Source organism: Artemia franciscana, chromosome 20 (assembly GCF_032884065.1).
Source record: "Artemia franciscana chromosome 20, ASM3288406v1, whole genome shotgun sequence".
In the NCBI taxonomy this organism is placed as follows: Eukaryota; Metazoa; Arthropoda; class Branchiopoda; order Anostraca; family Artemiidae; genus Artemia; species Artemia franciscana.
In genome coordinates, this window is record NC_088882.1 from 28,377,756 (window position 1) to 28,392,415 (window position 14,660).

At 34.3% G+C, this 14,660-nt stretch overlaps 1 long non-coding RNA gene across 1 annotated transcript; it reads right to left on the bottom strand.

Annotated features, from left to right (window-relative positions):
- On the bottom strand, positions 1-10,576 carry LOC136040083 (uncharacterized). Its single transcript, XR_010620616.1, has 2 exons — positions 10,456-10,576; positions 1-339 (listed from the first exon to the last, which is right to left on the bottom strand). It is a non-coding gene; the product is annotated as an uncharacterized LOC136040083 (long non-coding RNA).
- Positions 10,577-14,660: the final 4,084 nt, after the last annotated feature.

Below are 14,660 nucleotides of genomic sequence, written 5' to 3' on the forward strand. Positions count from 1 at the left end.
TGTTTGGTGGCTTATGTTTTTAGCCTATTTCTTAGGAAAATAAAATACAAGACTTTTGCTCTTAGAAACAGACTACGTTTGACAGAGTTTCTATAAATACTAACATCAAAATTGTTTTTTATATAGTGTGTATGCACTCCCTTACAAAACTGTTTGATTTCGTTGAAGCGTGAACCTGTGGCAACATGTTATTTATTGGTGGTTGTATGAGGAACTTGATCTTTACGCAACTAACCCTTGTACCTTCGATAGCTGAGAATCGTCGTAGGTTTTGGTAATCTATCCCTTCATCAACATCTTCTTTCGATTTGCTGAAGTACAGCTCTGTTTCATAGCGTCCTGCAAGATTATAGGGATTTAAGTTTTGCTTTTTAACCATTTTGAAACTTATACATCATATGAAGACAGATAATACCTCTTAATAGGACTTTCCATTGCACACTGGAACGAAATTATAGGAGATATAGAAAAAAACTCAAATGTGTACGGGTAAATTAGGAATACCTAGTCTTGGCTAAATGAAATGGCTCATTTCGATTAAAAACCTTCAAAACTACCTCTTAATTTGGCTTTTCATTGTTGTTTCGGCCATGAAATTTTATGAAATAAGAAGAAAATACGATTTTTTTGGTCCCATCCAGCGGAGGTCTGGTAACATTAATGCCTATCTCGGTTGAGTACTAGTGGTATCAATGCATATCTCGATGGAGGGTCAGTTTATTTATTGCCTTGATTCTCCACTCCTGGATTGTTGTCGCCCCTGAATCAATAATAAGTCCTGGTGGTCGATCCTATTTATAGTTATTACAGATATTATTTATCAATGCCCATTCCAGTGGAGGACTGGTAGTAATAATGCCTATCCTGGTGGAGGACCGGGAGTATTAATGCCTATCCCGGTGGAGCACTAGTTGTATCAATACATATCCTGATGGAGAATCGTTTTATTTATTGCCTGGAGACTTCACCCCTTGATTATTGTCTCCAATATCAGAATGCATTATAAGTCCCAATGCTCGATCCCATCTGTAGTTTTTACAGATACTATGTATCAATGCCCTCCCAGTGGAGGACCGTTAAAATTAACACCTATCTCGGTGAAGGGCTGGTAAAATCAATGTCTATCCCGGTGAAGGGCCGGCACTATCAATGCCTATCCTTGTAGTACTGGTAGTATCAATGTATATCCCGGGGGGGACCAGTTTATTTATTGCCTGGAGTCTCCACCCCTGGATTGTTGTCGCCACTATCTGAATCCATAATAAGTCCTGACGGTCGATCCTATCTGTAGTTATTACAGATACTATGTATTAATGTCCATCCCAGTCGAGGGTCGGTAGTATCAATGCCTATCCCCATGGAGTATGAGTGGTATCAGTGCATATCCCGATGGAGGACGAGTTTATTTATTGCCTGGAATCTCCACTCCTGTATTGTTGTCACCCCTATCTAAATCAATAATAATTCCTGACGGTCGATCCTATCTGTAGTTATTACAGATACTATGTATCAACGCCCATCCCGGTTAAGGGCCAGTAGTATCAATACCTATCTAGGTGGAGTAATGGCGGTATCAATGCATATCCCGATAAAGGACCCGTTTATTGATTGCCTTGAGTGTCCACTCCTGTATTGTATTCGCCCCTATCTGAATCAATGATAAGTCCTGGCAGTCGATTCTATCTGTAGTTATTACAGATATTACTTATCAATGCTCAATCCAATTGAGGACCAGTAGTAATAATGCCTATCCTGGTGATGTGCCGGTATTATCAATGCCTATCCCGGTGGAGGTTGGGTAGTATCAGTTGCTATCTCTGTGTATCACTGGTAGTATCAATGCATATCCCGATAAAGGGCCAAATTATTTATTGCTTGAATTCTCAACCCTTGGATTGTTGTCGCCCCTATCTGAATCCATAAAAAGTCCTGACGGTTGATCCTACCTGTAGTTATTACAGATACTTTGTATCAATGCCCATCCCCATGGAGGGCCGGTAGTAATAGTGCCTATCCTGGTGGAGGGCCGGTAGTATGATTACTATTCTGGTTGAGGCCCGGTAGTATCAATTGTTAATCGCGATAGAGGGCCGGTAGTATCAATGCCTATCTTGGTGGAGCACAGGTAATTACTACATATCGTCATACATCAATAAATGAAGCCCAAAACGAACAGTAATAACAAGAAAGATTTTTAAATTAATTAAAAAAGGATCGGGTATCTGTATGCTTTTAGGCTATATGCATGACATTGATGGGAACTAGAAGTCTGAGAATCTGAGGATAGACGAGTGCAAGCACCAAATCGATTGATACCATCAAATTATGTTAGTCGGACGTCTGTTTTATCTATATTTTATCAAACAGTTCGTGGTAACGAGCTGTAGTAAGGACTGACCCGGCTGAATAGTAAACGAAGCTCTAAAAATGGAATTTTGATGTCAAGAGTTACATCAACAGAATCGCATTTTAATTTTGATTTTAAATATATAACTTTCATCAAATTTAGTCCTACCCATCAAAACTTACGAGCCTGAGCACATTTGCCTTATTTTGGAAAAGAGGAGAAACACCCTCTAAAATTCGAAAATCTTTTCGAAAATCACACCATTGCATTCAACGTATCAGAAAATCCTACTGTGGAAGTTTTAAGCTCTTATCTGCATAAATGTGGAATTTCGCATTTTTTGCCAGAAAACAGATCACGGGTACGTGTTTATTTGTGATTTTTTTTTCAGGGGTGATCGTACCGACCCAATGGTCCTAGAATGTCGCGAGAGGGCTCATTCTAGCGGAAATTAAAAAGTTCTAGTGCCCCTTTTAAATGACCAAAACATTAGAGGGCATCTATGCCCCCTCCCACGGTCATTTTTTCCCAAAGTCAAAGGATCAAAATTTTGAGATAACCTTTTTGTTCAACATAGTTTATAAATCTAATAAATTTTTCTTTGGGGACGACTTACTCCCTCACAGTCCCCAGGGGAGTGGTTGCAAGTTACAAAATTTTACCAGTGTTTACACATAGTAATGGTTATTGGAAAGCATTCAGACGTTTTCAGGGGAATTTGTTTTGTTTTTTTGGGGGGGCGGTTGAGGAGTAGCGGGTATATGGAAGGATCTTTCCACGGTGGAATTTGTCATGGGGGAAGAGAATTTTCATAGAATAGAATAGACTAATTTATTCACTACAGTAGCCGGAGCTAGCATTAGCATGTCATGACAAAAATAATTTATACCTTCAAAAACACTCACAGGAAAATTTAAACAAACATTATATTAATCAAACACATATTAATCAAACATTAGCAATTAGTCGTGTCACTATTATTAAAATGACGGGTAAAATATGGAACAAATGATTTGCGATATCTCCCAGTACTATAGGCTTCAAACATGTTACTGTCCACAATGTTACTGTCAACTGTTACTGTCCACAGTAACTGTGGACAATTCTTTTTTATTTGTCGGAGTCTAGTAACTGGTCCTTCAGTTGGGGGGCTCTCAAGGTTGGGTAGTAGACGACAATGAGTTGGGGAATTCAAACAATTTAGTCCAAATCTATATGTTAAGCCATGTCTACGACTATCAAGTGATTCCAAATTGAGTTGTTTCAGTGCATCCTTGTAAGTTGAGTAGTTTTTTCCAAGCATAATTTTTACAGCTCTTTTTTGTATCGTCTCAAGTCTATCTGTTTGATCTTTTGTCAATCCCGGATGCCAAGCAGGACATGCATACTCAAGAGAAGGTCTAACATAACTGCAATATACAGACCTTAAGACCTCAGTTGGTGTACCAAATCTTTTTAGGTTGGAAAATGAATGTAAAAGCAATGCGCCTTTTTATAAAAGTATCCCTTTATAACAATTTAATGAATTGTCACAAATGTAGGTCACTCTTAAGATTGAAATGAACAAAGCTTCAATTATGAATCTGTTTTGTTTTTTTTACAGACTGAAGGGGCAAACCTTCGAGCTTTGACAAATTCAATCTTACTTTTGGGCTCTTTTCAATGGAAACTTTCTTTGGATTTTTTACCAACTAAAAACAGTGGGGAAAGCATCAGACATAAGTGACTTAAGAGACTTGACAACATTTAGAAAAAGCTACATGCAACCTGATCTAAATAAGAATGCTATTGCAGAGTATCAAAGAGAAGTCTACAGGTATATCCCAAATACAGTAAAGGCATATTACAAAGAACAAGAACAGGTTCATAGAATACCATTGAAGTGGTAAAAAAACAAGAAAACTGCAAAAACTGAGATTATAAGATTAACAAGAAACTATGAAAATTGCAAGTACAGTACTAGCCTCCTTCCAACAGGCCAAATAAGGGGATTCGCACCCCAAAGCTCTGACTATTTTCAATCACACCTTTAGTAGCCAAAAAAAATTAAATACATTTTTTCACATATGTCAAATATGACAGTTGACTCAGGAGTTCAGGGTCACGGATTCAACACTCTGTGGTGCCACACATGGAAGGACCTTTGCTGTCATAAGCATTGTTAATCCTAGCACACACCCACACTCAAATATAACATTCTGTAAAATCATAAACATCTTAAACAGCAAAAATAAAAGACTTTTTTTTATTTTTGATAATATTATTTGAAAAGGACACTACAAGGCAAATATCAGGTTCATCAGCATCCTAAATTTGATTTGTCAATGATAAGATTTGTTAAATCTTTTCTGGGATCAAATGTGTTAGCTATAGATAACACAGACATTGCAATATCTATTTGTCCATCCATCTGTTTGATTGAGATTCTGAGACTATGACCCTAAGTCAAAAAGTCTAAGGCTTTTAAAGTTTTTTTCATTGACCTTAGGTCAAACAGGGAAAGAGGAGGGGGTTCTATAAGCAAAAAGTAGAATTTTTTGTTGATTTGCTGAAGTTAGTGAAAGGAGTATCAAATTTAAATGAAAGATGGAATAAATGTACATAGCAAAATATCACCAAATTGGATCCTACTAGAATTTATCAGATTTGTTTAGTATAATTTCAAGCATAGGTAAGGTGCTGTCTCTGATATTTGACCAAGTTAAAAAAAAAAAAATCCTTTAGACCAAAAAGCTTAAAAATAAATTTGTGTCTATACACAATATAGTTAAATATATGTAGTTAAAGAAAAAGCAACCACATTTTTCATCCCTGGGAAATTAGTTTAAAGCCCTGTCCTAATTAGAAGAGGTAGCTCACATCAGGTTACTCAAACACAATTCTAAAGGAGCTAGACCATGGTTAAAATACTATACTGCACTGATACTTAGTGAATTATACTGCTATTTCAGCTTATTTGCATTGTGATGTTAACAATGGGTTTGTAGCTTTAATGTGATGATTGCTTGATCACAGGATTATCACCCTATTTAGGGCAGATCAATTTTACTTGAAAGAAAATCACTTGGTAAAATTCTAGTTGATTGACTTCTTGCTATCTCAAAAAGGGGTTATTTTAGGAAAATGAAACTTCCAGGGATGCATCTACAGGCTAAAGTATGTCCTGGCAAAGTATTTTGAAGTGCCTACCTCTAGTCCTTCTCTCTCTAGAGGGCCCTGACCTTTGATGACCTTCAAAATATGTGTTATAAAAGTGGAATACTGCAAAATAGATCTTCTGCTTGAATGAAGTACAACAAAATTGTTTTCAGCTTATCAACTTTGCTCAATCCAAATTTATAAGGTTTTAAAGATATGCCAATACATTTCCTAAATTTTGAAAAAAAAAACATTGATATGGCTCAGAATTTTACTCATAACAGGAATTGCATTTTCAGAACTAAAGGCAGAGAAAAAGCAACTGGTAACTAAAAATTAAGATAAAATGTTGTTTTGTCAAAATTTCAATTTTGACAAACCTGTTAAAACTGTTAAACCTGTCATGTAGGCGAATTTCAGGGCTCTCTAGAGGGAGGAGTGGATGTGGGTACTCTAAAGTTCCTTCCCAGGATATACTTTAGCCCGTAGACCCACCCCTGAAAGTTTCATTTTCCTAACCTTACCCCTCTGTGAGATAACAAGGAGTCACTCAACTAGAATATTAACAATCACTTTATTAAACAACTATCAACAACTGCTGATAAGCTATCACTCTGCTTAGAGATAACCTTTAGCAGGGCATGAGAAATTTTATGTTTTCTCTTTGTTTAAAACAGCTTAATTTTTTTGCTTAGAATAACAAAACAAGAAGTCAATGATCATTGTATTTAGCAGTTATCATAAAATTAAAGCTCTATGATCAATAAGCAAGGTGAAGATCTACATTCTTAATGATAATAATCTAAAAGCTGCTGATCACTAATGATTATTTTTTAACTGAGATATTCTTAGCCACTTACATTGGAAGTTTTTTTATCACACATTTCTGGAATTTGAAATCTCTCTGGAAACAGATCTTTCTTCCTTATGCTTTGGATATGGATCACCACTATCTTTCTCTAGTTTCTTCAGAAAAACCTCAGATAAATGCTGCAATTTCGTAGAATCTTTCTAGGGTTTTTTGACGTCATAACCCTGCAATAATTACAGATGAAATTCTAGTCCAGACTGAGAATTCTTCAAAGAATTCCAGATGGATGCGAAATTAATTCTGCATACTTGAGCTTTCGGACACGCTCATTATTGCTTCAATGCTATGTGAAGTTCTGACAAGGAAGAGGCTGGGCCTCAGGCCTGTTTCTAATTTTACAGGCAAATACACCTTCAGCAATTATTTCAGAGCTGGGTAGTCTAAAACAATTTGTGTTGCCAAAAGTTTAATTGTAAGATTGGAAATTGTGGTTGTCATTTGCCTTTTTTAGTCATTCCATTCAAGATGCTTTGGAAATTTTTTATTGTGATAAATTGTCTTAATGCTCTGAAAAGGGAAAAATATTTCAATTGTATAGGATAGGAAAATTTCAGTAGGCTGATCAATTTAAAGTCCTAAATTAGCCAGGGAAGTGTTTTTTTTTTTCACTAAAAAATCACTACCTTCTTTGAACTCCAATTATATAGCCCTGTTTTTGGCCCCCTTGAGCTGGTATCCAGTTCCTGATTCTCATTTACACTAAATTTCATTTTTTCGTTTACTCATTTCTTGTCAATATTACTAAGGGGTCATAGTTAAGCACTAGAGAAGTCATTGTTAAATAACATGTGCTTATGTATATATAGCTCTTTGCTACTTATTCTTTCCTGGTTATATAATGCTTGATGTGGTATAAGCCAAGAGAAGGACCTGTAGACCTATAGAAGAGAACCTGTTAAAAGAAGATGATTCTTTGTAATTTACATAATAATTAGAGCTAACACATTCTACATGCAGCCCTACTCTACTTTAGCCCCAGCCCTCCTAATATGGAAATCTATAGCTGCAATTACATATTTTCTATTGATTCTGCCAATCTATCCCTTAACCCTAGTACCTGTTAATTGGAGCAACTGTGGCAAAACAAGAACTGGAAAAACAAGTAAAAGGTGGCAGAAAACATTGGAAATATATAATTTTGGCTATATATTTGCAAATTAGGCATGTTAGAGGTAAATTTTTTGTTGTTCATATTTTGATCTACAAATAAAGTGAATATACCACTTGATGCCTTTTTGTATGTTCTTTACAAATATTATAATTGCTTATATTGCTAGTTCAAGTTTAAGCTCTTTTTGACCTTACTTAACCTAACAAATTTTGGCAGTGAAAAACATACATTATTTTGTCAAAAATGACCAAAAACACATACTTTAATTGAAAATTTGGCATCAAAGAAGAAGAAAAACAGCATAATATTGTAAAATTTATTAATCCAACTTAATTGTGGAAAATCAGTGCTCATAGATTATGCAACATTTAAAAAATGGATTAATAATGAAACAGTAATTTTGATACCAATATTTTAAGCTTTTTATACCCAAAAACTATTTTGGTCATTTTCAAGAGCTCAAAACTTGCAATTGAAGCACTTATTATGTTTGTAAAGAACATAAAAAAGGCATCAAGCGGTATGTTCACTTTAAATCAAAAATATGAACAACAAAAAATTTACCAATTATTAGTATAGCTGCATGATTTTCCCCTGGATATGTAGGCTAAGTGGAAGGTCACTTATACCTGATCCTGTCCCTACTGTTTTTACTTGGTTGAAAAAAATCCTAAGAAAGTTCCCATTGAAAAGGAAAGAGACCAAAAGTAAGATTGAATTTGTCATAGCTTGGAGGTTTGCCCCTTCAGTCTGTTTAAAGAAAACAGATTCATTCATTTCAATCTTGGGATGATCTACATTTGTTACACTTCATTAAATGGTTGTAAAGGGATACTTTTATTTATTTGTCTTATTTATTTTCTACATGATTTTTTTAATCTTTAAACTGATATACATTTCTTACAAATTAATTAGTCATACCACAGTTCCATTTGCAAGTTTTGACCTACTTTGTAACCCAGGTCTTAAAATTACATTTAAATTTATTGAAGCTAGGAAACATAGAACTCCTCTTTGTTTAAAAGAAAATGGATAGACATAAGTAGGTTCTAATACACTGCAGTCCTAGGGCCATGGTAATTAAAACAGAACAATGAAAATTAACTTTAAAATGCTTGACATTACATAAATATAACATTCACAAAGAAAAACCATTCACAAAATTTTACTTTTGTGCTCAGCTGCCAACCTGAGCAATTACCCTAAATTTTTAAACCTTGCAAAACATTCACCAGTCACCTCTTATGACCTACATACTTGTCTGTACATCAACAATTCATTGAAAAGGAAGGACCACCTTACTGGCATTGCTTCCTTTATACTTCTATTTAATGGGTTTAAAAGAAAGATTCTGTGGCTAAGTCAGAAGCCAAGTAAAGGACCAGTTGGTCCTTTAGCCAGGAAGTGCAATAGGAAGCTAGGGGCCAGTCATCCTATGCTTTTGCATGCCCTTCCTGCTTACTGACCCCAGATTTCTCTAGGTAGCCTGTTAAGTTTGGGCCAATTCTGGCTGAACTTACAGAGTCACATCACTGACCTTTGTCCCAAACCAAATAAACTGCTAATGCCAGGAATTAAACCTGTGCCCTTTGGATAAAGGATTCTCAACCTAGAGTGCCAGCCACTTAGGAAGGAACAAAAATGTCACTGGAGAACAAAAATGTCACTGGAGAACAAAAATTATTTGGAAAAAGAAAATATTGAAAAATATAACTCAAGTCATAGTTGCTCCCATTTTTCACAGCTGTCCCACAAACAATATGTATTTTATCTAGACAAATAAATTTTAAGACAGGTATCAACAAACTCCATCAGGGATTGTATTTACTTAAGATACATTCAGCAATATGAATGCTTAGTTTTATTGATATTCTAGTCTTGAAATAATAAAAAAAGAGAAATTATATGTTCTATTTGTTTTCCACCAGCCCATTTGAGAAAAATCATTTATGACAACAATATACCCATGGTTGGCTCAGAATCTCTCTAAAATGCTTTAAACAGAAGCAATTTTAAAACAATTATACTGATCAGGAATAAGACAATTTTTAGCAAAGAAAATGCAAAACTTTAATGGTGTCCTATGTCATCTAAAAAAAAAACATTAAAAAGTGTCAGATGTATTTTGATATAAGATGCCTCAAAGACTTTTAGTTGAATCTATGAAATGAAGGGCCAGGTATTCCTTTACATTTTATACAACATGTAAAAAGAAAAACGGTTCATTTTTTTTTTACAAAAGAAGAAGCTGGATGTAAAAAAAATAAATGTATTTTTAACAGAAAGCAACTGACATCAATGAAATCAAATAAAACAAAAATTCATGGAGAACAAATAATATAAGCCATACATTTAACCTATAATAAGGTAGCATAAAAAATTATATCTAAAATTAGAAAAAAAACATGTTATGGTTTAAAGTTCTGCACAGTCAACAGGGATTATCTTTTCAGAACTAAGGCCAGAGAAAAAGAAACTGATAGGCCTACCCAAAAACTAAGGCACCCAAAAATTGCAGGACCCTCTAGAGGGAAGAGAAGTAGGCTAGAAGTAGGTACTTCAAAATACCTTCCTGGGACATACTTTAGCCCATAGACACATCCCTGAAAGTTTCATTTTCCTAGCCTAACCTCTTTCAAAGATAGCCAAAAGTAGCTAAAGTAAAATTTTACCCCTAATTCACCTTAAAAATCCAGTTTAAAATTGCAATCTCAACAAATATAGACTATATAAAAGGCTATAGGTATTGGCCTAATCATTCTAAATTGTTTTCAACTAAAAATTATAGGATGGTTTAGAAACTAGGCCTGTTTGATATATTAATATTTGACTAATTCACCAATGTGATAGCTGCCTTCCTAAGAACCAACCTTTTTAGTAACCAAAAAACTTTTATTCTGACTCCTTATGAAGCTTAGCCTATGCAAGACAGGACCTAGCACACCAATAACCCTTTAGAATCTAAGGAATATGCATAATATTACTTACAGGTCACTGAAAAGCTAAGATTATTTCCACTATTTAAAGTTTCCTTGTCTTTTCTCTAGACTTAACTATTTCACATGTTTATCCATTTAGAAAATATGTAACATTGACGTCACTTGTCCTCAATAATCTTTTTTTTCAGGGTTAGAAAGTGCAAGCCCACGGACAAGTAATCCTGAGCGTTCGTAAGGGTAATCCGAGTAACCTCTGACGTCATGTGCGCATCATAGTTGCGTTCGAATCGACTCGAAAAAGTCAACTTAAAAGTTGACTTTTTTCTCTTCTGCCGTTTTATTTAGTAAAAAGTTGACCTAGAAAGTCAACACAGAATTGCGAATCGAACGCTTCAATGGCAAAAAATTTAGAAATATGAAATTGTTTAGTCTAAAGAAAAGACAAGGAAATTGTTAATAGGCCTAGTGGAAATAATCTTAGCTTTTTCAGTGACCTGTAAGTAATCTTATGCATATTCATTAGGATTTAAAGGGTTTTTGGTGTTCTAGGCCTATCTTGCATAGGCCAAGCTTAATAAGGAATGAAAAGAAAAATTTTATGTTGTTAAAAACGTTGATTCTCAGGAAGGCAGCTATCACATTGGTGAGTTATTCTAATATTACCAAATCTAACAAGCTTAGTTTCTAAACCAACCTATAATTTTTAGTTGAAAAAATTAAAAATTATAGGTTGGTTTGTAACTTTATATTATAGGTTAGTTAAAAACTAAAAATTATTGGCTTCTTTTCCCAGTAAAATTGGTGCAAACAGTATTACTGGCTTTCAAATAAAGTGGATATACCACTCCATGCCCTTTTTTATCCTCTTTATAAATATAATAATTGCTTCTACCACAAATTCAGATTTAAGCACTTTTTGACCTCTTAAAAATGACCTATATGTGGGGTCATTACAAATCTGTAATAGCTTAGGAACAAATTTGGTCTATATATTTGTACATCAGGGGGTGGGGGGTAAAGCATAGCATATATTAAATACGTAAACTAACCATTGGTGTATTTTTTTTTTATGTTTGTGCTGTTGCACTGGTGATTTCTCTTCTCATTAAAATTCAATGTGCACAAACACATAAAAAAAAAATATGGCAAAGATTAGTTTACTTATTTAATATATGCTATGCTTACCCCCACCCCCCCCTGATGTGCAAATATATAGCCCAAATTTGTTTCTAATCTATTACAGATTTTTTATACCCCATATTTAGGTCATTTTTAAGAGGCCAAAAAATGTTTAAATCTGAATTTGCAGTAAAAACGATTATTATATATGTAAACAGCATTAAAACAGGCATCAAGTGGTATATTCACTTTATATGAAAGCCAGTAATACTGTTTGCACCAATTTTACCCTTTTCCCTAGTTATATAGTCTGTATTCATTGAGATTGCTGTTTAAACTAGATTTTTAACATAAAGTAGGGGCAAAATTTTACTTTGGCTACTTTTGACTATCTTTGAAAGAGGTTAGGTTAGGAAAATGAAACTTTCAGGGATGTGTCTGCAGGCTGAAGTATGTCCCAGGAAAGTATTTTGAAGTACCTACCTCCATTTCTTTTCCCTCTAAATGGTCCTGAAATTTTGGGTTATCAGTTTCTTTTTCTCTGGCTTTAGTTCTGAAAAGACAATTCCTGTTGATTTGCCATACTGTTGTTGCCATAACACTGGGTTTTCTAAATTTAGAAATAATCTTTTATGCCACCTCACTATAGGTTAAATATTTGGCAGATATTATTTATTCTCCATGATTTTTTTTTTTATTGGATTTCATATGATGTCAGTTGCTTTCTGTTAAACATACATATATTTTTAAAAATCAAGCTTCTTTTGAGAAAAAATTTGAATTATTTTTCTCTGAAAAATATCACTGAAATATAAAGTGATATAAAATATGAGAAATATATGAGTGATATAAATATCACTGAAATTTTCTCTGAAATATCACTGAAAGGGGATAGGTTAGGAAAATGAAACTTTAAGGGATGGGTCTACAGGCTAAAGTATGTCCTGGGAAGGTATTTCAAAGTACATATCTCTACTCATTCTTGCTCTAGTGGGCCCTGACCCTTGATGACCTTCAAAAATAGGCTATCTGTGTTATAAAAGTGAAACCTTACAAAATAGATCTTCTGCTGAAATGAAGTACAACAAAGTTGTTCTCAGCTTAACAACTTTGCTCAATCCCAATTTATAAGGTTTTAAAGATATGAAAAAACATTTCCTAAATTTTGAAAAAGAAAAAAAAATGTTGATATGGCTCAGAATTCTACTCAAATAAAAGGAATTGAATTTTCAGAACTAAAGGCAGAGAAAAAGCAAATGGTACCTGAAAATTAAGGTAAAATGTTTTTTTGTCAAAATTTCAATAGGTATAGACCTGTCATGGAGTCAAATTTTAGGGCTCTCTAGAGGGAGAAGAAGTGGAGGTGGGTACTTTAAAATACCTTCCCAGGATATACTTTAGCCTATAGACCCATCCCTGAAAGTTTCATTTTCCTAACCTAACTTCTTTCTGAGATAGCAAGAAGTAACTCAACTAGAATTTTACCTTTTATCTGTCTGGTAAAAAACATCCTTCAAATTTTAGATATGCTCTAATTATACAGGGGCAAAAAAATTGCTTTTTAAAATTGCCATTATGAGGTAAGATATTAGCTAAAATGCCTGTATAAAGCAAACTAGCCTACCTAGGGAGTCAAAACACTTGAATTTGCTTGCTGCTTCTTCAACAGTGGCAAAAGGTCTGACAATGAGTAAAGTATGGAATTTAAGTTCAAGTTCAAGTTCCTTTTATTACCAATATCCATCCATTTATAAACAAAAAATATCCCAAAGGGTTCAATGGCCCGTTTCCAACACTCACACCACCCAAATCTAAATAAATAAATTCAATCTAAATAATTAAATAAATAAATTAAATCTTGATAACTAAACAATATAAATAACTGATCAATATTATAATTTAATTTATTTTTTTTTATTAAAAAATTCTTCAACCGTTTCTTGAAGGATCCTGTGGTACAGGACCATCGAATCCCAACAGGAATGGAATTCCAGGCACGTCCGACAGCAACTATCAGACCAAAGTCCGAGCGCACTGCAGGGGTGGATGGCACTAGCACATCATCCTTGTTTCTAGTTTCATAAGGACTGACATTTCGAACAATTTCAAAAAGCCCGGAAAAACTTGATGGAAGGTCTCCACGGAAATACTGAAACGCAATGAAAGAGAGGTGTAATGTATGAATATCTTTAATCTTCAGAAGTTCAACAGAAATATGTCAGAATCGCCTTTTATGCTTTTTCTATTCTCACCAAAATAAAACACAAATCCCATGTTGACTTGCACAAAAACCTCAAGATAAGTTGTAGTAATTGGTCCTTTAGCCTGATGTAGCTGCTATTTGCTGCTATGAGTGCATAGTTTATAATGGGAGCTTAAAATTGTCTTGGCAAGCTGCATGGTTGAGTATACAACCCTCTAGGCTATACTCTCTTTCTTTATGTGCATATTATTGTTTAAAAATGATCAAGCTTCACATTAATCTCCTTTCATGACCTATAGTTGAAATTTGCTAGGGAAATATTTATTCCACTAAAAACTCACCACCTATTTTTGAACTTCAATTATACAGCCCTGTTTTTTTTTTACCCCCCTTAAGCCTGTATCCAGTTTCTGATAGCCATTTAAATTTCATTTTGTCTGTTGCTCATTTCTTATCAATATTACTGAGGGGTCACAGATAAGCACTAGAGTCCTCATTGATAAATAATATGTGCTTGTATATATATAGCTTGTTGCTACTTATTTTTCTCTGGGAATACAATGTTTGATGTGGCATAAACCAAAGAAAGGACCTGTAGGCCTAGAGAAAAATATGTTAAGAAAACCGATTTTTATAATTGCACAATAATTATAGCTTACATAATTTTACATGCAGTCCTGCTCTACTTTACCCCCAACCCTCCTAATATAGAAATATATAGCTGAAGTTACATGTTACCTGTTGATTCTGCCAATCTATCCCTCAACCTTTAACTCCCTGTTAATTGAAGCAATTGCAACAAAGCAAGAATGGCGGAAAAGGTAACAGGTGACAGAATACATTGGAACTACATAATTTTGGCTATATATTTACACCTTAGGCAGGTTGGAGGTAAATTATAGTATAAAGATGCATGTTTTTCCCTTTGGTAT